Source organism: Chiloscyllium punctatum, chromosome 26, assembly GCF_047496795.1.
Source record: "Chiloscyllium punctatum isolate Juve2018m chromosome 26, sChiPun1.3, whole genome shotgun sequence".
NCBI lineage: Eukaryota > Metazoa > Chordata > Chondrichthyes > Orectolobiformes > Hemiscylliidae > Chiloscyllium > Chiloscyllium punctatum.
The window spans coordinates 12,900,196-12,923,631 of NC_092764.1; the positions used below are offsets into that span (position 1 = coordinate 12,900,196).

Sequence of the window (23,436 nt, forward strand, 5' to 3'; positions counted from 1 at the left end):
CGCTGACCAAATTCCCAAAATAAACTAGTGCCAGTTGTCTGCGTTTGGCCCATTATCCTCTAAGCCATTTGGATATATCTATCCAAATACATTTTAAATGTAATTGTACACTTCTTCTGGCAGTTCATTCCACACATGAACCACCCTGTCTATGGTAAAGGTTACCCCTCAAGTCCCTTTTGAATCTTTCTCCTCTCACCTTAAAAGTATGCCCCCTATTTTTGAACTCACTCACCCTAGGGAAAAAAAACCCTTTGCTATTCACCTTATCCATTTAGTTAAAAATCACACAACACCAGGTTATAGTCCAACAGGTTTAATTGGAAGCACATTAGCTTTCGGAGCGACACTCCTTCATCAGGTGATTGACAATCACCTGATGAAGGAGTGATGCTCCGAAAGCTAGTGTGCTTCCAATTAAATCTGTTGGACTATAACCTGGTGTTGTGTGATTTTTAACTTTGTACACCCCAGTCCAACACCGGCATCTCCAAATCATCACCTTATCTATGCCCTTCATGATTTTATAAACCTCCATAAGATGACCCTTCAACCTCCTAAAGTCCACAGTTCCAGCCAATCCGACCTATCATTATAATTCAAACTCTTCATTCCTGGCAACATATTGATAAATCTTTTCTGAACAGTCTCCAATTTAATAATATCCTTCCCATAGCAGGGTGACATGAACTTTACACAGCATTCCCAAAGCAGCCTCACCAAAGTTCTGTACGACCTCAACATGATGTCCCAACCCCTACTCAGTAGTCTGAGTAATGAAGAGTAGTGGGTTAAAACACTTCCTTAACCACCCTATCTATCTCTGATGCAACTCTCAAAGACTGCTGGGATTATTGAATGCCTATAAGTACACTTCAACTGTCATGTCATTCAGTGAGTGACTATTGTCATGGACTAGGCCAAACCACTTGAAATAGGCAGCCCAGACCATCACTTTGCAATTTGTTTTGGTAAGTGTACTATGAAAATTATCCGGAGTATGTTAGTGAGGTTGACTACCAGGTTTTGAAACAGACAAAAGTATATTCACAAAATTACACAATGAAACTAAAGAATAGAACAAAGAACTCCTCCAGAACTCAGTCTATCCAAACTAGACTTACTTATGCTGTTCTGAATATACAGAACAGTCCCAATAAGCAAACCTTGTTTAAAAAAAAGTTAAAATGGAACAAATGCTTGCAGGTTGAAGTTAGAAGAGCAGAAGGAGAGAGGGAGATTTGCAGCCTGTTTGCACACAACTGAACTCCCAACTAGCTCAGGACTGAACTGCTCAGCAAGAGAGCTGAGCACTCCCCTTTCATTATACAGGTCACTTCTAAAACATGACCACTTTGGCCTGAAGTTGCATCTGCTTACATTTAAACAAAAGACCTCTCAAAATCCTTTCTCATCTCTGTACCAAACTAGTCACCTCGGAACCGGGAGCTGTTTTACGACACCTCTGAAAAAAACCAAGGACACAGTATCCTATAGAAAAGGAACTGCTTTTAGAAAAACAAGGAACCAGCTTTGTGACATTATGACCTTCAGTTCATGAGTGAAGAAATCAGTTGCTTTATGAAAGGTTGGGATATTCAACACCACACACTACCCAGTCAAATGGAAAGGCTGAGCGGACACTGAAAAATCACCAAAAGAATCTTCGAGAAATTGAGTAAATCCTACACAGCTTTATTGAAGGCAACACTCAAGTGGAAAAGTGCAACTGCTGAAGACTAATACTACATTGCTCACAAACTAATCACAAATAAACCTATCACCGGATGTAGTAACGGATATGAATGAAAAGCTCAAAGTGAAATGACAGAAAGCCAAATTCCATTTTCACAAGACTGTTAAATTATGGCCAGTGTTGAGCTTTGCAGTGTCAATCAGAGTACAAACATTCAACTATCACATCAAAATGTCAAGATGCCACTTGGAACCTGTGTAGAGCAGTTATCACCTCAATTGTCCTTGATGGAAGTGAATGACCAGGTAGAAGTGAAAGCATCACATATACTGATCAAACCTCAGGACCATCAGACCCGGTGTTCCTCAGCAACCCAACAACAAAAAGAGAACAACAGCTGCCGCAAATGATGCAGAAACCATACTCCCTGGTGAAACAAGATTACCCAGATGAAAGCCATCAACAATAACAAGCATGCTAATCATTAAGAGGCAATGTATACACAGAGACAGATGAATTTATAAGGCATGAGAACAGCAGTACATATAGTTGGTAATTTGGGTAACGAAAATTGTACAAGATTACATGTGCTGTTTTTGCATAAAAAGGCTACGTTTGGATTGAAATGTAGTCATATAAAGGGAAGCAATGGCATTGTAATAACATCACTGGAGTAACCACATGTGGTTGCAGATCTCCAAAACATTGCTGTCAAATTTCTCAAACTAATGGCTGCATAGAGATGAGGAAGGGGATACTGTTAGTGAAAACAGAATGGATAGTAGAAAATGGCTGGTTTGACTATAGAATAAAAGGTGACCACAATGTGAGTGTGTTGCCATTATGTTGCTGATCCATGGAGAACAGAGAGTCAATTTGTGCAGTCATCTATTTTTCATTTCAGATATTCTGTCTCTGTGTTCTTCAGCTAGACAAAAGAGAAAAACAGAAATGTCCAGGCTTTCCACTCTTAGGAAAATGTGTTCATGTCAGAAGAGGAGAAGATCGAGTTCACTTGTGAAAGACACGGCTGACTGCTCTGCTGACGTTCAGTATCTCAGACATGAAGAATGATCGCTTCAGAATGGACTGGCAACACTGACAGAGCCTGAGGAACAAAGCGTAATAAAAGTTAGAGCCTTAAGGAAAGGAGGGAAGCTTTTTTTTTAAATGCCTGCCTTGTTGTCCCATAAATTATTCATTTTCTACCTGAGACAGTCCTTTCCATCACACAAAGGGGACAGATCTGAAGCATTCTCTGTAATTTTTGAAAACGCAGGTAATGCTTTTGTTTTCCATAGCACCCTCTCACATTTACTGTCATCTCTATCAAACCAATTCTTTGCCAATTTAAGGAAGACTGGAAAAGGCACTGCATTTTCAACAGGATGTGTATGTTCCATTGATTAAGAATGTGAATGAATTATGCCCTGTGCAGGTTGCATCTGCTTGCTTCCTGCACTAACAAGCACACCATGTATTTTCCTGTCAACAATATAGCATGGGCATTCTCGTATGGGACTAGATGGGCAAAATGGCCTGTTTCCACAATGTAGGGATTCTAAAGTGAATGTAATGAGATCAGCCAAGTGGATCCCATCAAATATGAGTTCCTTGATTGGGCTGTTAACCTGGTTAACCAATCAGGAAGCCCTGGCTGACAGATATAGACGGGAGTGTCAGAGGTTCTGTTCACTCAGAGAGCTAGCTCTGAGGTAGCCAGACCAGTGTCAAGTACTATGCTCATGTAAATAAAGGGTAATTTGGTGACAGAATACCAGCCTTTGCCCAGTTATTTCAGAAATCATTATAAAATCAAACAGACAGTGATTTTAAATAGGACGTGGTCTTCAATCCCAGATGGCAAATTGCATCCCAATTTCTCATAATAAAAATGATCTTGTTTCCCTTTCAACAGGACAACAAAATGATTGTTGGGGAAGTCCTCAAAATAAGGCGATCTGGTACAGGTCAGTTTGTCGACTGTGAAAGTCCCAGATTTTGTTTAATAAGTGGCAAAGGGTCCAAAGGAAGCACAAAATTATTATTTTTCCCCTCTGTTGTATCTGGATCTTGCTTTTGCTGGATTAACTGTTGCATTTTCTATCTGCTTTGGCCTCACTCAAATTTCTCTCCTTTATTTTAAATCTGATCTGTCTTCAATGACATTGCTGCTTTAGTATGTGGTCAAAGGGAAGAAGGGGACTACATCAGATTCTCTTCATTATTGTCTGGATTAAATACTTGTGGCCATCTGAGGTAAGCCCTGGCATAACATCTTTCCCATTTTGTTATCCTGGTGAATTGAAAGGTCAGTCTGATATTCTGCCTCATGTCTATTCAAACAGTTACTGTCATAAGAACTTGAGGACTTGATTCACTCTATCTTAGATTTTATCTGGTTGGAGTGAGGAAGGCTAAGGGGAGATCGGACAGAGGTTTCCAAAATTATGAGCAGGCTGGACTGAGAGAACCTGATCCCACTCATAACAGAGAACAAGGAAAAAAGCGTGGAAATAAAGTGCCACGCAAAGGTGAGGTGAGTTGTCAGTGAGTAGTTCGGGTATGGAGTGCTGCCTGGAAGGTGGTGGAAGTAGTTTCAATTGAGGCGTTCAAGAGACCATTAAAGGATTATTCGGAAAAATAGAAAAAATGTCAGGGAGATTGGAACTAGGAAAAAAATGTCCTATGTGAACCATGCAGGCATGATGGGTCAAATGGCCATATTCCAAGTCTGATTCTGTGAGGTCAAGGGCTGGTTGAATGCAATCAAGTGTAGGGCCCCAAACATGTCCTAGATATAATATTAGATAGTTGCATCCCAGAGTTAACCACCTATCCTACTCCAGCTGTTAGACAACACGAGAGCACTGGCATTTATCTGACAAATTGCCAAATACAGCTGCTCCATGAGGCAAATCCAAACTGAGAAATTACTATTATATTAATTTACTCTCGATCATCAGATAAAACGTCTCATCAACCTGCTCATTAATGGTCACTTAGGACCATTCAGAATGACTCCTTTTTATTCTTGATTCAAACATGAACAGATTTCCAAACATGAGTTGAGACTGACTGCCCTTGATTATAAAGACAGCACTGGCCAACAATAGCATGAAGGACCCCAATTTTCCCAAACAAGACTGAAGTCAGCCGTGAAAAACAAGTCCTCCGCTGGTTAGAATCATACCAGGTAGTTGTGGTTGGTGGAGAGCAATCATCACAGTCCCGAGACATTAAGAGAAAATAATCAAAACCTTGCAACTCAGAGCTGAGTTCTAACATTTACTTAATAATTCCAATTAATTCCTATAAAGTATCAAATGATTGGAAGGCAAAGGTGACTTTGGCAGATTTGCTCTAATGGGGGGTGGGTTCTCCACCAATGGGGCTTTCCTTAATTCTAGGCATACTGTAATCAATAAAGAGCCATTGATCTGATCAATCAGTATCTCCTACCATTACCACATGATGTAACAACCAGGGGATAGAAGACAAAATAACTCACTTTTCCTTTTCTTTTTTTTTGTTTATTTCTAAACAATTCTAAACATGCTTAACAATGTAAACCATAAACAAATTTTTGTTTATTTTTTGTTGCTGGCAAAAATTGTGTTTATTGCCTGTGTGTAATGGTCTGACAGCAGGAACCATCTCCTTGAGTCTCATGTGTAAGTATTCCCTGTTTGGAAGGAAGCTCATGCTTTTGAACTGTACACAGTGAAGGAATGGTGATATCATTTCAATTCAGGATAGCGTGTGGCTTGGATGGGTACTGCCAGGTGGTGGTATTCTCATACATCTGCTGCTATTGTCCTTCTCATGATAAGGATCATGGATTTGGAAGCTGGTGTATAAGAGAATCTTGGTGAGTTGCTATTGTGAAGCTTGTAATGGCACTCACTGCTACCAATGTACATTGGTGACAGAGGGAGTTGAAGGATGAGGTGACTGTAAAACAGAATGAGAAAGCAAATTACTGCAGATGTTGGAAGCTGTACTGAAAACAACAAATTCTAGAGATTACAGTGAGTCAGGCAACATCCATGGAGAGAGAGCAAGCTAACATTTTGAGTTTAGATGATTCTTCATCAGAGCTCTGATGAACAGTTATTTACACTGAAAATGTTAGCTTGCTCTCTCTTCATGGATGCTGCCTGACCCGCTGTGACCTCCAGAATTTGTTGCTTTCAGTGACTGTAAAACAGGTTGCTTTGGCCTGGCGAACTTCCTAAGTGTTGACAGTAAACCTGGCAATCTAAAAGGATGCTGCCAGCTCCCACAATTAGCTGGAGAGAAAATCTGCCTTGGGATTCTAATATTCAAAAGTGAAAATTCAAATGAAACAGACAGAAAAAGCATTCCTCCCGCTTTCACCCTTCAAAATTCATCACTCACGTTTAATCCTCTGCCCGATTGATGTCAAACTATTTGACCTGATGTGCTCCAACCATCCCATAGGGCCTCCTGGACACCCTGTACATTCTTACGCCCATCGCCTGATTCTCCCAGGGTCCTTCATGTTCTCTGATGCCAATCTAGTGCTTATGTCCACCCATTATGTTTGTACTCCCTTACCCAGCACACCAACTCACTGAGCATCCACATCCACATCGGAGAAAGGAATAATGTTTCATTCCTTAGAGCTATGTACTGCAGAATTTATGAAAGATCTCTCAGTCATACAAGCACACTTTCGACAGCATTCACTTCTCAACAAGTCATCCAGTTCTACACTTGAGCACCTTTTATCCTCAGTCTTCTCTGTGGTTAACAATTCTGATTAACACCAGACACCACCCCAGCCCCTCCCTTTCCCAAAGGTACCCTACCCTTCCAATCCTGAGATATCCTGTGACCAAATCCACTGGTGGTACTTCAGCTCTCCAAAGTGGTATCTTGCCTCTCCAAAGGAAATGCACTGAGAAAAGATTTGCCCTTACCTGTCTTAATCTGCATATTCTGGTTTCGAGAAACCCGAGACTTCAAGCTCTGCACTGAGTGGTGGCCACAAATCATGAAATTATCTGCTGTCTCTGTGAATATAGATTTATCCCTAATCCCTCCCCATGAAAATAGGAAATGCCTGTTTCCGGGGTAGGGCATAGGATTTCTGACATTGGCTACCATTCCTGGTGGTGAAGTTTTCCATTGTGGCACAAACCTGGGCCAAGACTTTGTGCAAATGGTGAGTCTAGAAGTTGCCATCAAAGCACAAGGTGAAAGGTTGGGCTCAAGGAAGAGGAAATAAATAGAGGTAGAGAAGATTAGGTTGTTTATCAAAAATATAATCAACAATGGAAGAATCAACGTTTGACAGTAATTTCTGCTTTAACTCTTTCAGCTTGCAGTGCTCTGTGCACATTCAATGAAAAACTCCAACTATCAGTGTCATGCCTCCTCAGCTACAAAAAAAACTGCAGATGCTGGAATCCAAAGTAGACAGGCAGGAGGCTGGAAGAACACAGCAAGCCAGGCAGCATCAGGAGGTGGATAAGCTGATGTTGAGTGAAGAATGTTGACTTCTCCATGTCCTGATGCTGCCTGGCTTGCTGTGTTGTTCCAACCTCCTGCCTGTGTAGTTCCTCAGCTACAAAGCAGCTCAGAACAAGGTTAAGCAGTATCATTTCCAAACCACAATTGCTCAGCTTCGAATGATCTGGTGTGTGTCTGCTGTCAAATTGCTTTGAATTCCTTGTGTCTTTTTCACAATTACCTGCATCAGCAGAGATATATTCCAGTGTTTTCTCTTTCTGGATAGCATTTTTTTCCACGATGCAGTACTTCTCTCAAAAAGAGAGGCAGCTTGTCACAGTGTTAATTGCACACAGCTTGCCGAAAGATCAGTCTCTGTTCACCCAGCAGGCTTCAGACATTGTATTCCCTTTGTCATGAAGTGTCTCCCAGCATTGTGCATTTCATGGAGACTTATGTAGAGATTATCTGGAACTTTATTGATACAGCCATGTTTTATGCAGATGGAATTTTATTCTATTTGCACTGAGTAGTATTTCACACAGCCCACCGATTTGTTTTCCATTATCGTGAGTGCAACTGAGGAAATCTTATGCGCTCCTTGTGAGCCTGGTCTGATTTATGTCTGGGAGTTGAGTTTAATTAAAAAAAACTGTTAAAAAGCTGTGAATCTGAAACAGAAGGAGAGAAAGTACTGGAACTAATTCTGATGATGGGTTTCATCCAAGACTTTGATCTAGCTGTTAACGATTGGACCATATCTTATCTGACAAACTCAACAACAGTTTTCATTAACGGACCTTCGCCTGCAGTCAATGTGCCACACCCGAGGTCACTGTGAATTGCCGACAGGAAGATGGTCTGTCCAGGGTAAAACTTTGAGCTGTGTGTGGTGAAATCAAGTAAAGATTTTATAAAAGGGTGGGAGGTTACAACAGGAGTAAGAAGACAAAGCATGCACTACTTCTACAAAACACATAAATAAATAAGTAAATGAACAATACACATCCCACAACATGAATACATTTTTAGAAATTTGGACGGAGTATCAGACAGAATTCACGTTGGCCAGACTAAGACAGACTCTCTCTTTGAGCATGTTTGAATAAATGTATACCTCAGACTTCCTGTGGGTATGTACAGGGATAGACAAATTCCATATAATGGAATCGAAAAGTGTAGCGCTGGAAAAGCACAGCAGGTCAGGCAGGGTCCAAGGAGCAGGAGAGTTGATATTTCGGGTCTAAGCCAACTCTGATTTCTCCAGCATCTGAAGTCCTCACTTTCTCATAATCTATATAACAATATATATAACCATTGCAGCCAGTAGTATAGAATCTAGGAACCTTTCCAGTGAAGAGTCTTTAGCTAATCACCTGGATTGGGATCTTGCTGCCTTAAACAGTGGTCGAGACTGAAATCCTCATCACATTTTACATGCACTTGGGAATCTAATTGAGGAGTTGGAATCAGCAGAGCTTAGATCCAGTGCAGGAAGCTGGGGTAATAGTTGATAGCACTTCAACGACTGTGATTATTCATGATGCAGACGGACTGGTGTTGCACTGGGGTGGACAAAGTTGAAAATCACAAAACACCAGGTTATAGTCCAACAGGTTTACTTGAAAGCCAAATAATCTGTTGGATAAACCTGGTGTCGTGTGATTTATGATTGTTCAAATAGTCTCTTTCTGCATTGAAAATGTATGATTCTTACCACGCAGTTCACATGGTGTTGAAGGGATCCTCCATTTGCCCAGACCATGATCCCAAATAGCTGTGCTGACTGATTAGGTGCAGCATTTATGACCTTAGATTACACAGGTCCATCTAGTATTTATTATTAGATTACTTACTGTGTGGAAACAGGCCCTTCAGCCCAACAAGTCCACACCACCCCGCCAAAGTGCAACCCACCCATACCCCTACATTTACCCTTTTACCTGACACTACAGGCAATTTAGCATGGCCAATTCACCTGACCTGCACATCTTTGGACTGTGGGAGGAAACCAGAACACCCGGAGGAAACCCACGCAGACACGGGGAGAACGTGCAAACTCCACAGAGTCAGTCGCCTGAGGTGGGAAATGAACCCGGGTCTCTGGCACTGTGAGGAAGCAGTGCTAACCACTGTGCCACCGTGGTTACACTCATTACTCAGCAAAGGACAGATATCCAGCTGCAGCAAAGGCCCAGCAGTTGCTTCATCTTAATGGCTCAGCCCCTACAGGCACATCAAGGTGATTTCCATTAACTTCTCCTTTTCCAAAGCCCCTGGAAGTGCTGTTGCATGTTTTTGCACATGCTTTGGTGAGATTGGTGGTTAGACAGAAAGGGCTGCTGCATCCTCAGAGGATTTGGAAACCTGTCCAGATGAGGGTTGCTCTCTCTCTCTCTCTCTCTCTCTCTCTATCTCTCTCTCTTTCTCTCTTGCTTGCTCTCTCTCTCTTTCTCTGGAAATGCAGCAACACTTCATGTCACTGAGGGATGCAGTGACAGTGTCTTTGGCTCTGCTGCACAAAAGGCAGATGGAGCAGAGACTGTGGAAATGATAAGCTCGGCACATGTTCGTTGTCAAATGGGAACTGGACTCCCCATATCCCTTGAGATAGCAAGCTGCTTTCCAGCCTAAGAAATTCACCTGCATCATCTTGGTGCGCACCTTCAACAACTCCCTCCTTTTACTGCAATGTGCTGTGGATACTGGAAACCTGAAATAAAAACAGAAATCTCTCTGTGAAGAAAAATACAAAGTGAATGCTTTGAGTCAAATCCAATTCTTCTTCTGAACCCTGTAGGGCTGGAAAATGTTACTTTCTTATGCTGTTGACAAAGTGGGGTGGGGGGTGGTGAGGCACTGATGATGGAGAGGAGTGAGTGCTAATGGTAGTGAAGGAGCGACAGAGATGTTAAATCGGTGTTAATTTAAAGGCAGAAGACAGGGCAGCTATGCTGAGAGCAAAGTCATGCACGCAAGATAATCGTGGAGGGGAACTGAAGGGGATGCAACTGTGACCTCACTTTGTTGTGAGTTGGCACATAGACTATCCTCTTCCCTTGTCCCGGTAAACTGCAAACAGTTGGAGGGGTGGGGTTTGAAGGCAGAGGTGCAGGATGTGGATGAGATGCGTTGAAGGGCATCTTTAACCATGTGGGAAGGGAAATTGCGGTCTCTAAAGAAGGAGGCCATCTGGTGTGTTCTGTGATGGAACTGGTTCTCCTGGGAGCAGATACAGTGGAGGCGGAGGAATTGGGAATACGGGATGGCATTTTTGCAGGAGGTAGGGTGGGAAGAGATGCAATCCAGGTAGCTGTGGGAGTCGGTGGGTTTATAAAACCGCCGCATCTGCTCCCAGGAAGACCAGTTCCACCACAGAACACACCAGATGGCCTCCTTCTTTAGAGACCGCAATTTCCCTTCCCACATGGTTAAAGATGCCCTCCAACACATCTCGTCCACATCCCGCCCCTCGGCCCTCAAACCCCACCCCTCCAACCGTAACAAGGACAGAACCTCCCTGGTGCTCACCTTCTACCCTACCAACCTTCGAATAAACCACATCATCCGAAGACATTTCTGTCTCCTCCAAACGGACACCACCACCAGGGGTATATTTCCCTCCCCACCCATTTCCACTTTCCGCAAAGACTGTTCTCTCCATGAATACCGATTCAGGTCCATGCACCCCCACAACCCACCCTCCCTTCCTGGCACCTTCCCCTGCCACCGCAGGAATTGCAAAACCTGCACCCACACCTCCCCCCTCACCTCCATCCAAGGCCCCAAAGGAGCCTTCCAGATCCATCAAAGTTTTACCTGCACATCCACTAATATCATTTATTGTATCCGTTGCTCCCGATGCGGTCTCCTCTACATTGGGGAGACTGGACGCCTCCTAGCAGAGCGCTTTAGGGAACATCTCCGGGACACCCGCACCAATCAACCACACCGCCCTGTGGCCGAACATTTCAACTCCCCCTCCCACTCTGTCAGAGACATGCAGGTCCTGGGCCTCCTCCACCGCCACTCCCTCACCACCCGACGCCTGGAGGAAGAACATCTCATCTTCCGCCTCGGAACACTTCAACCCCATGGCATCAATGTGGATTTCGCCAGTTTCCTCATTTCCCCTTCCCCCAGTTCCAACCTTCCTGCTCAGCACCACCCTCATGACCTGTCATACTTGCCTATCTTCCTTTCCACCTATCCACTCCACCCTCCTCTCTGACCTATCACCTCTATCCCCACCCCATTCACCCATTGTACTCTTTGCTACCATCCCCCACCCTCCCCTCTGACCTATCACCTCCACCCCCACCCCCACTCACCTATTGTACTCTATGTTACTTTCTCCCCACCCTCACCCTCCTCTCATTTATCCCTCCACTCTGCAGGCACCCTGTCTCTATTCTTAATGAAGGGCTTTTGCCTGAAACATCAATTTTCCTGCTCCTCGGATGCTGCCTGGCCTGCTGTGCTTTTCCAGCACCACTCTAATCTAGACATTGAGAAATAAAGTGCTGACTGAGAGGCCACTTTCCAGAACACCGATGCTCTGTCTGCAAAAACTGACCCTGAGCTTCCAGTTGCTTTCCACTCCAACACACAGTCGTGTTCCTTGGCCAACATCTCTGCATGCAGTGTTCCATTATGACTAAGCATACGTGGAGACAGTGAAAAGTGAGTGCAAGAAGTATTTGAACAGTGGGTCTTCAACCTGAGTGTCAAGATTGCTAATGGTGGAAGGGGTGGGGTTTGGGATATTGAGAAACATGCCAGGTTGGTGCTGTGGTTGGACAGGAGATGTCAGGAGAAGATGAACTCACTGATTTTGAACACATGTGTGAGCTCAATAAACCTCTTCGGGGACTACTGCTAGGTCCATGGGGAAGGGTTTATTGAATTGGTGCACTCAGCCACCTGCCCCCATTTACTTTAAGAGGGTGGTTCTTGAAGATCCCCATGTAGCCTTCCCTCTTCACCAAGGAACTATGGTCTACCTTCTCCTGCCCACTTGAGAGACTAAGACTATACTGTGTCACATCCATGAACTGAGGAGGCTCTTGTCTTCCTTGTGTTCCATTGATGCAGCTCCTACATGTAGGCAATGTCTGTACATTCAACCAGTAACATCTCATGAGTAAGTGGTTCCTGTCTCAATGGCAATGGGTTCTGACAACTCACGAATCACCTCCTGCATTGAAAATGGGCTGATACCAATGTTTCTCCCTGTGTCTTCCAATATTTAAAAAAAAAACTGGAAACATATCACACAGTTAGACTCCGTACAGGATGAACTAACCGTTGACAATTGGAGATGATTCACAGCAGAGCAGGAGCAATAATATGTCATATAACAGAAATGTCGGTGTGAGAAAGCAACTTAAAATTCATCCATCCTTCAGAACTGTTACAATTTTAATACGTATGCAAAATAATTCCACAAAGACCAGTATCTTATCACCAAGTCACCTTTCATTTACACGGGGCAAGTCCTGGACATTGATCCAGCTCCCACATAGCCAGCTTTCAGAGTGAACAGAACATCTGACACTCCTGTTCTTATCTGTCAGCTTTCACTTCCCTGAAAGCCAAGGCTTGGCTCAGTGACCATTTCCAAGGCTGACCCCTTTTTAAAAGTTGATGCAAAGGTGACAGAATGGAGGATGGGTTATGCATGAACTTTTCATAATAATTCATCAGCCCAAGAAAAACTCTAGTACAGATCTAGGAGCTGGGCAATTTTGATTGGAAGATAAAATGAAAGCAACAGGGGTTACCCAGTCTTGTCAACTCTGTAGCTCAAGTAGATTATTGGGGTGACTGGAGGACAGATCTTTTTCCCTTCTAAGGCATACACCTGCCTGGAGAAATGTCTAAGGACTATGTTCCAGTTTTCTAAGTACTCCTTATTGGTCTTTCATATTGTTAGCATATCATCTAGATAAATGGCAATCATGATTTGGAGACGCTGGTGTTGGACTGGGGTGTACAAAGTTAAAAATCACACAATACCAGGTTATAGTCCAATAGGTCCTACAGCTAGTGCTTCCAAATAAACCTGGCATTGTGTCTTTTTAACTAGATAAATGGCAGCAATTGTAAAATGTTCTCCATCATGTGAGTTCATTGATCGATGTACACTGTGCTTAATTATTTAAGCCAGGGTGTGGACTCAGAGTAAAATCAATGGGAGCTGGAAGTCAGAGGTGAAGTGTGGAGCAGACATTCTAAAGCATAATGAGAAAAAAAGTATCACAAGTAACTGGTGTTGGGTTTACACCGTTCCAAGATGTAAAAAGCATAACATTGGTGTTTGCCTCCTTGTATTCTTTAAGGTCTTTTGATGTTTTTCTCTCAGACAGTCAGCTGAATTGAAGTTGTAGCTCCAATCCATATCTGTGATCCTATTTCCTGCTCTCCTTTCAGATTTCCTATTGTCTTTTTTGCAGGTCAGGACTGGGCCGCTCATAGAATGAAACACAGGTGATGCAAATGGAAAAGTAAATTCTGTGATACAACCTTCCCTTAGCTCAAGGGCTAGGTAAACAGGCTTTACATTTGCTGGAATCCAAGCATTCAATAACCTACATAATCCTTTTATGTGCTGATTGAAGCAACTTTCTTTAGCCCACTTCTTGAATTGTAATCTCACAATGTGAAGTTAATTTAGAACGTTATTTCCAGTCTTCTTTTTATAAACCAAACTGTTGTTACTTTCAAACTGTATGTTTCTTTCTACATTAGCCAACTGTGATGTACCTGCAGCAGTTTTATCAATAATTGCTTTTAGGTTTGCTGACATATGTTTGAGTTGTAAGGCTATCATCTATCAACAAGAACAATTTGAATTCTGATAGTGCCTTCTCTGTGTTATAATGTACTGAAGCAGATTTGGCGGAGCGTTTCCAGGCAAAATCTGATGCTGAGCTATATAAGCAGATGTCAAGTTGTGACCCAATGCTTGCGAGCCCTCTGACTCAGAGGCTTCGGTGACCAAGTTCCACTCTCATCCTTGACTACAAAAATAGCAAAGTGAAAAGTCATTTGGGGTCAAAGATCCTGCTTCCTTCTTACATACCACGTGTCATAATGTCAAAAAATGTGGCACTGGAAAAGCACAGCAGGTCAGACAGCATCTGAGAAGCAGGAGAGTCAATGCTTCAGGCATATACATCAGGAATGTGCAGTGGGGCCCAAGGGTTGTGGTGCTGGGGGTAAGGTGACTTGGAAGGTGATAGGTTGATGAAGCAGACCTGCTACTACAGCCACATCTCCTTCCCACAAGAGATGTAAAACCTGACACCACACCTCCCCCCTCACCTCCATCCAAGGTCCCGAAGGATCCTTCCACATTTGGCAGAGATTTTTATGCACATTCAATCATCTCATCTACAGTGTCCATTGCTCTCAATGTGGTCTCCTATACATTGGGGAGACAGGATGCCAAGTTGCGGAACATTTCAGAGAACATCTCTGAGACACAAGCACCAAATAATCCCACCACCCAATGGCTGACCACTTCAAATTGGTAAATAGGGTGAAGGAGAATCCAAAGGGTTTTACAAATACATTTAGGACAAATGGGTAACTAGGGAAAGAATAGGGCCCCTCAAAGATCAGTAAGGCAGCTTTTGTGTGGAGCTGCAGGAGATGGGGGAGATACTAAACGAGTATTTTGCATCAGCGTTTACTGTGGAACAGGGCATGGAAGATATGGAATGTAGGGAAATAGATGGTGACATCTTGAAAAATGTCCATGTTACAGAGGGGGATGTGCTAAAATGTCTTGAAATGCATAAAAGTGGATAAAACCCCAGGACCTGATCAGGTGTACCCTAGAACTCTGTGGGAAGCTAGGGAAGTGATTGCTGGGCCTCTTGCTGAAATATTTGTATCATCGATAGTCACAGGTGAAGTGCCAAAAGATTGGAGGTTGGCTAACGTGGTGCCATTATTTAAGAAAGGTGGTAAGGACAAACCAGGAAACTATAGACCAGTGAGCCTGACCTCGGTGGTGGACAAGTTGTTGGAGGGAGTCCTGAGGGACAGGATGTACATGTAGTTGGAAAAGCAAGGACTGATTAGGGAAAGTCAACATGGCTTTGTGAGTGGGAAATCATGTCTCACAAACTTGATTGAGTTTTTTGAAGAAGTAACAAAGAGGATTGATGAGGGCAGAGCGGTAGACGTGATCTATATGGATTTCAGTAAGGCATTCGACAAGGGTCCCCATGGGAGACTGAATAGCAAGGTTAGGTCTCATGGAATACAGGGAGAACTAACCATTTGGATACAGAAGTGGCTCAAAGGTAGAAGACAGAGGGTGGTGGTGGAGGGTTGTTTTTCAGATTGGAGGCCTATGACCAGAGGAGTGCCATGAAGATCAGTGCTGAGTCCACTACTTTTCATCATTTATATAAATGATGTGGATATGAGCAAAGGAGGTATAGTTAGTAAGTTTGCAGATGACACCAAAATTGAAGGTGTAGTGGACAGCGAAGAAGGTTATCTCGACTTACAACGGGAACTTGATCAGATGAGCCAATGGGCTGAGGAGTGGCAGGTGGAATTTAATTTAGATAAATGCGAGGTGCTGCATTTTGGGAAAGCAAATCTTAGCAGGACTTATACACTTAATGGTAAGGTCCTTGGGAATGTTGCTGAAAAAAGAGACCTTGGAGTGTAGGTTCACAGCACCTTGAAAGTAGATAGGATAGTGATGAAGGTATTTGGTATGCCTTCCTTTATTGGTCAGAGTATTGAGTATAAAGGTTGGGAGGTCATGTTGTGGCTGTACTCGACATAGGTTTGGCCACTTTTAGGATATTGTGTGCAATTCTGGTCTCCTTCCTATCGGAATGATGTTTTGAAACTTGAAAGGGGTCAGAAAAGATTTATAAAGATATTGCCAGGGTTGGAGGATTTGAGCTTTTGAGAGAGGTTGAGTAGACTATGGCTGTTTTGCCTAGACTGTCAGAGGCTGAGGGGTGACTTCATCGATGTTTATAAAGACATGAGGGGCATGGATATGGCAAATAGACAAGGTCTTTTCCCTGGAGTGGGGGAGTCCAGAAGTAGACGGCATAGGTTTAGGGTGAGAGGGAAAAGATATAAAAGAGACCTAAGGGGCAACTTTTTCATGCAGTGAGTGAAAATGTAAATTATTCTTGTGTTTCTGATGAACTGTTAAACTGAAGTCTCATCTCATATCTGAAGTCAAAGTAAAAGTGCTCAGGAAACTACATTGAAGAGAAAGGAATTTCTCTCCTGCATAATTGATACAATGTATCCCTCTTGAGAACATTAACTCGGGTTACTGGCCATTACTACATTGATGTTTTTTGACTCTTTGACTCTATACATTTGGACAGGTACACGGATAGGAAAGGTTTAGAGGAAAATGGACCAAACACAGGCAAATGGGACTAGTTCCATTCGGGAAATACAGTCAGCATGGACGAGCTAGGCTGAAGGGTCATTTTTCAAGTTGCATGACTCTATTATCCTAAATCGGCAACTGTGACAACACTTCAAAAGCACATAATTGGCTGTAACGCAGTTGGAGGCTCAAACGGTCATGAAAGGCACTATGTAAGTGTGAGTATTTTCTTTCTTTTCTGGTCAAAGTGTTTGAATTTAAAGATGCCTGGAAGAAGGAGAGAGTTGGAGACAAGTGTTGGGGTAATTCGGGAGTTTAGGGTCTAAGCTGTTGAAGGGAATGGCCATCAGACTTACAGCAATGAAAACTGGAGATGTTTAAGAGGCCAGAATAAGGCAGAGATTAAACTGAAACACACAGTCTTCATGCAAGTATCAGTGCCTGTAGAAATAACCATGGCAAGGTACTAATCATGGTCTGAACTGTGCTATCAGGCTTCAGCAAGTCTGTACATCTTGCATTTCAGTACTGCTCTAAGACATGATTTCTCTTTTACCTGCTTTTAATTATTATATGAATGTTTATATATTCACAAGCACAAGCAATTGGAGGAATGGATCTAATCAGTAGTCATTTATCAATAATGCACTCAAGAGCAATTATATTTGATCATTCAATCTTCCTATGCAGTCTGCCAGAACGAATTCAGCTTTACCCTGACACTATAACAGTGGAGCGTCTGACCTTTTCCAATCTCCAAACGCACATAATGATCCATAAAAGCTTAATGTGAGAAATGAAAGGAGTGCAAGTGTCAATGCTTGTTTGTGATAAAGAACTCCGTAAAAATAAGTCTCTACTTGTCATCAGGGCATTCTTAATTCTTTTAAGTTCATTAAGAAGATTAAGTTTTAGTGGTTGATTAAAACAACAAGAACAAATTGCATTTGATAGCGCATTTAACCTTGAAAAATGTCCAAAGATGTTTTGTGGTAGCATAATAAGACATAATGGGCCTCTTGGATTCATAAATATACATGAGGACAGGTGATTAGAACATTTTCTTTATTCATTCATGGGACGTGGGCATCCTTGGCTAGGCCAGTATTTATTGCTTATCCCTAACTGCTCCTGAGAAAGTATTGGTGATCTGTCTTGTTGAACAGCTGTGGTCCATACAAGTGAAAGAACACCCATAACATCATAAGGGGGAAAGTTCTTGGGTTTTGGTCTTGCAACAATGAAGGAATGGTGATTTATTTCCAACTCAACGTGGTGTGCATCTTGGAGGGGAATGTTCAGTTGGTGGCACTCTCACACATCTGCTGTCCTAGTCCTTCTCGACAGTAAACGTCTTGAGGTTGGAAGATGTTGTCTGAGGAGCGTTGATGAGTTGTTGCAGTGCAACTTGTAAATGGTACACACTGCTGCCACTGAACATTGGTAATGGAGGGAGGAAATGTTGAAAATGGTGGATAGGATCCAATCAAGCTGCTGCTTTGTTCTCACTGGTGTCAAGCTTCTTGAGTGCTATTGGTGCTGCACTCATCCAGGTAAGTCAAGAGTATTCTATCACATTCCTCACTTGTGCCTGATAGATGTCGGACAAAGTTTGAGTAAGAAGGTGAGTTACCACCAAATTCCACTGCAGTATTTCAACAGTTGGTCCAGATCACAGGAAGAATGCCTCATCTTCTGTCCTGGGATCCTTCAACCACACAGCATCAGCATCAACTTCACTAGTTTCTAAATCTGCCATTCCCCCACCTCATCCTAGATCCAACTTTCCAACTCAGCACCACCCTCTTGACCTGTCTTACCTGTCCATCTTCCTTTCCATCTATCTGCTCCACCCTCCCTATCAACCTATCACAATCACCTCGACATCAATCGACCTATCGCACTCTCAGCTACCTTCCCCCCAGCCCCACCCCTTTCCTATTTATCACTCAGTCCACCTCCCAACAGTACTGATGAAGGGCTTATGCCTGAAACAGTGACCCTCCTGCTCCTCGGAGGCTGTCTGACCAGCTGTGCTATTCCAGCGCAGCACCTTTTGACTGTGACTCTCCAGCATCTGCAGTCCTCACATTTGTTCAGTTTCCAGTCAACAGTAACCCATTCTGGTAAATTAATACTTGTTTAAAGAGATAGTTTTACACAGTATCTTAAACTAAGATTAAATGTGGGACTATTTTGATTCATTGCTTATCTCACCTATTGGTGTGAGGTAGTGACAAGGTCAGTCATGGACTTCTCCCGGATTCAAGATTCCAAGAGTCATAAGTCCCACTGAGCAAGAGCTGCTGACTCATCAGAGGTTGTGGTGAGCTGTACCATGGGGGAGGCCATGGTTGCTCGTGGAAGAGCACACTAGGTTCATGGAGAACCAAGGTCACAGGTCAGTAATGTGAAACACAAGTGGGATCGCTGGGGAAAGGGGCTATGGGGTAGCCCTCAAACAGCATCCTCCCTTCACAATGTCCAATCTCTCAATTGGCACTCAGTTCCTCTGATCGAAGGGCTGGGTCTCTTCAGCCATCCCAAAGGTGAGAAACAGCCCACCCAATTTGACTTGTTTGGCAAGCCATAGGGTGACAGGCCCACTTACAGTGAATTAATGCCAGTGAAAATGGGATAAGGCCTTTAAGTGATCAGCAGGAGTGATCAACAATAGATCTTCTCACCCAGAACTCAGTTGTCTTGAAGGAAGGAAAGTTGACAGGTCCAGGCATGACACAACTAATTAAAATCCTTCACAATTCTGAACTCTCTACCAGTGAGTGCAGAGGGTTCCACCCTCTGACTGAATCACATGATACCTTGCATTTTTGCCTTTCGAATAACATATACAGAAAACATAACCACACCCACTTAAAGGTGTACCTCAAACACCTGTGACCTATGAGCCTGGACAGGACAAGTAACTAGGCTCTGAATGCAAACCGTATTTGGAGACTTCTAACTATACAAAGCTCTGCTATGCACTCCAATGAATTGCTGATGACTTGAAGGAGAGTGCTTATTGAAAGCAAAAATACCAGAGCTCACACTAGGTCCTATGCTATTGAAGCTAAACAGCTAGTTTTTTTTTCCCTGGAAGACAGCAATTTTGAGGAGTGGAAAGGAAGGCAGCATTCACAATCTGGACTTTTCTTGGCTAATCCTTGGAGATCACAGAATATTAATGCTGATCATCTCCGCAGGAGAGAGTTTGCATTTAGAACATAGAACATAGAAGAATACAGCGCAGTACAGGCCCTTCGGCCCTCGATGTTGCGCCGATCCAAGCCCACCTAACCTACACTAGCCCACTATCCTCCATATGCCTATCCAATGCCCGTTTAAATGCCCATAAAGAGGGAGAGTCCACCACTGCTACTGGCAGGGCATTCCATGAACTCACGACTCACTGAGTAAAGAATCTACCCCTAACATCTGTCCTATACCTACCACCCCTTAATTTAAAGCTATGCCCCCTCGTAATAGCTGACTCCATACGTGGAAAAATGTTCTCATGGTCAACCCTATCTAAACCCCTAATCATCTTGCACACCTCTATCAAGTCACCCCTAAACCTTCTTTTCTCCAATGAAAACAGCCCCAAGTGCCTCAGCCTTTCCTCATAGGATCTTCCTGCCATACCAGGCAACATCCTGGTAAACCTCCTCTGCACCCGTTCCAGTGCCTCCACATCCTTCCTATAGTATGGTGACCAAAACTGCACACAATATTCGAGATGCGGCTGCACCAGAGTCTTATACAGCTGTAACATGACCTCAGGACTCCGGAACTCAATTCCTCTACCAATAAAAGTCAGTATGCCATATGCCTTCTTCACCGCACTATTTACCTGGGTGGCAATTTTCAAAGATCTGTGTACATGGACACCAAGATCCCTCTGCTCATCCACACTACCAAGTATCCGACCATTAGCCCAGTACTCCATCTTTTTGTTACTCTTACCAAAGTGAATCACCTCAGACTTAGCTACATTGAACTCCATTTGCCACCTTTCTGCCGAGCTCTGCAGTTTATCTATATCCCGCTGTAACCTGACACATCCTTCCTCACTGTCAACAACTCCACCGACTTTCGTATCATCCGGAAACTTGCTCACCCAACCTTCTAGCCCCTCCTCCAGGTCATTTATGAAAATGATAAACAGCAATGGTCCCAAAACGGATCCTTGCGGAACACCGCTAGTAACTGCACTCCAAAATGAACCTTTACCATCAACTACTACCCTCTGTCTTCTTCCAGCCAGCCAATTCCTAATCCAAACCTCCAACTCACCCTCAATGCCATACCTCCGTACTTTTTGCAGTAGCCTACCATGGGGAACCTTATCGAAAGCCTTACTAAAATCCATATACACCACATCTACCGCTTTCCCCTCGTCCACCTCCTTAGTCTTTATTGACCATTTCTGCAACTATGAGAAGATAGTGATAGGCATTTTGTTTGGACCATCGCAGTCCGCAAAGTGAAGATACTCCTATAGTATGCTTTGACCAGGAAGCCCAAGACTGTCACTTTGTGACAGAAATGTCCCAATTAAGGTGAGTATGTAACTTATTGCTGAGTCAGTTCCCATTGAATTAAATGCATGAGATAGAGGTCAAATTATGTTAGCTGTTGCAAACTTTCATGGACCTGTAGTCATGGAATCCCTACAGTGCATATTGAGGCCATTTGGCCCAAATGGTCTTCACTATACCTCCAAAGAGCATCCCACCACCCCACCCTATGCCTGTAATCTCATATTTCCCATAGCTAACCCACCTAGCCTATGCAATCCTGGACACTACAGGACAATTTAGCAAAAACAATCCATCTAACTGGCATGCCTTTGGTGTGGAAGAAGAAACCAAAGAAACTTGCATCTATATAGCACCTTTCTCCAAGTGTATCACAGCAATGAAGTACTTTTCAAATGTACTCACAAAGGTAACACAGGTGGCTCTTACACACAGCAAATGTCCAGATTATCTGTTAAGGTGTTAGTTGTGAGATAAATATTGAGCAGGAGAACATCCCAATTCTTCTCTAAATCAATGAAATCTGAAGACAAACTGCAAGAAGGCATTTGGATTCTAAACTTTTTAGAGAATAGAAGGAATGAATTGAATTCATTTTTTAAAAGCAACCTAAGATCTGCAAATTGATCGAGAATTGGAGAATTTTACTTGCCACTGTGAGGCAGAATCTTATTCTAACCCAGAAGAGGCAGATTGTAGAAACTGCCTTCAATGTTTCTCACATGGGAATTCCTAATCGATGAAGACATGTTCCTTGATTCGTTGCACTGTTTGGCAGCACACAAAGTTCCTCAGAAATGCGGCCTCGGTTTAAGGTTTCACCCGAATATCAGAAGCTTTGGCTTGATTTGAACTCACTCAAAACCTATTCCCTGAGAGTCAAACTTAGACCCAAAGAATAGACGTGGAAGCACTCAGCGAGTTTTTTGTTTAACCCAGTGAGAAAATTGGTATAATATGGAAAACCTTTCAAATAAATTAGTATTGCCACGTTTCAGCTTGGCTGAACAAGTTATGAGTTAAGGCTAGTTTTGGAGTAACAATATCGATTATATTGTACTTTGACTGCAGCTATTCATCATGAATGGTCATGTCATATATTTAACAGCATTGAGAGACATGTGCTTCAATATTCAAAGAGATTTAATGTAATTCCTTTCCACACAACAGGACGAGTTATCTGTTTTCTCAGGGTCCCAACCAAAGTGAATCGTAATCAATTTTGGTCAATTTACAGTTTCTTAAGATAAATAAAATGATGTTGCTTTCTGTAGCCCAGAGAATTTTGGTGATAATGCATTATGAAAACAGCATATTAGACGCGTAAACAATTCTTTGCTTTTGACACAATGACAGCACATTGAAAGCCCCACTCTTAACCATGACCTGAACGTATTGCTTCCAGCTAGCAATTGTGAGAAAGAGCTCTCCCAAATACCTGTCTCCTCACAATTAACTCTACCATCACGTTTATCTGTGCTCTGAAAAGGGGACCCGAAACGTTAACTCTGCTTTCTCTGCACAGATGTTGCCAGATCTGCTGAGTTTTTCCAACATTTTCTGTTTTTGTATCACATTTATATCGTGCCTTTTATGTCCTGAAAGTATTCTAAAGTGCTTTGTCGATCATTTTTCTTTTTTGAAGGTAGTCATGGAGGTAAACACAGTAAACTCCCACAAATAGTAGACAAAATAAATGACCAGAACATTCAATTTTAATTTTCATTGTCTTGGATATGTGTATGTTTTGTCCAGGGAGAACTTCCCCTGCTTTTCTTTAATTATGCAGTGGAACCTTTTACACTGATCTTACAGTGATATTTGAACTTACAGAGCACAAGTGAGGCAAAGCCTATGCTGGAGTAGGAACCTAGGGCCAAGGAGGAGGTCTGTTGGATCAGGGTCTGAAAGGGTTAATACTTAGAACATAGAACATAGAACAGTACAGCACAGAACAGGCCCTTCAGCCCATGATGTTGTGCTGACCATTGATCCTCATGGATGCACCCTCAAATTTCTGTGACCATATGCATGTCCAGCAGTCTCTCAAATGTCCCCAATAACCTTGCTTCCACAACTGCTGCTGGCAACGCATTCCATGCTCTCACAACTCTCTGTGTAAAGAACCCACCTCTGACATTCCCTCTATACTTTCCTCCAACCAGCTTAAAACTATGACCCCTTGTTATAGCCACTTCTGCCCTGGGAAATAGTCTCTGGCTATCGACTCTATCTATGCCTCTCATTATCTTGTATACCTCAGTTAGGTCCCCTCTCCTCCTCCTTTTCTCCAATGAAACAAGTCTGAGCTCTCTTCATAAGATAAGCCCTCCAGT

At 42.9% G+C, this 23,436-nt stretch overlaps 1 long non-coding RNA gene across 2 annotated transcripts in view; it reads right to left on the reverse strand.

The window, feature by feature from the left end:
* Positions 1 to 434: 434 nt before the first annotated feature.
* Positions 435 to 23,436, reverse strand: part of LOC140496284 (uncharacterized) — a 126,196-nt gene continuing 103,194 nt past the window's right edge. Inside the window, exons 4-6 of one of the 2 annotated variants that reach the window (XR_011964230.1) lie at positions 9,818 to 9,887; positions 7,975 to 8,057; positions 435 to 2,804 (exon numbers count right to left, since the gene is read on the reverse strand). This is a non-coding gene — a long non-coding RNA (uncharacterized lncRNA). The remainder of the gene's footprint in view (positions 2,805 to 7,974; positions 8,058 to 9,817; positions 9,888 to 23,436) is intronic. The other variant, XR_011964231.1, reaches the window with a different exon arrangement.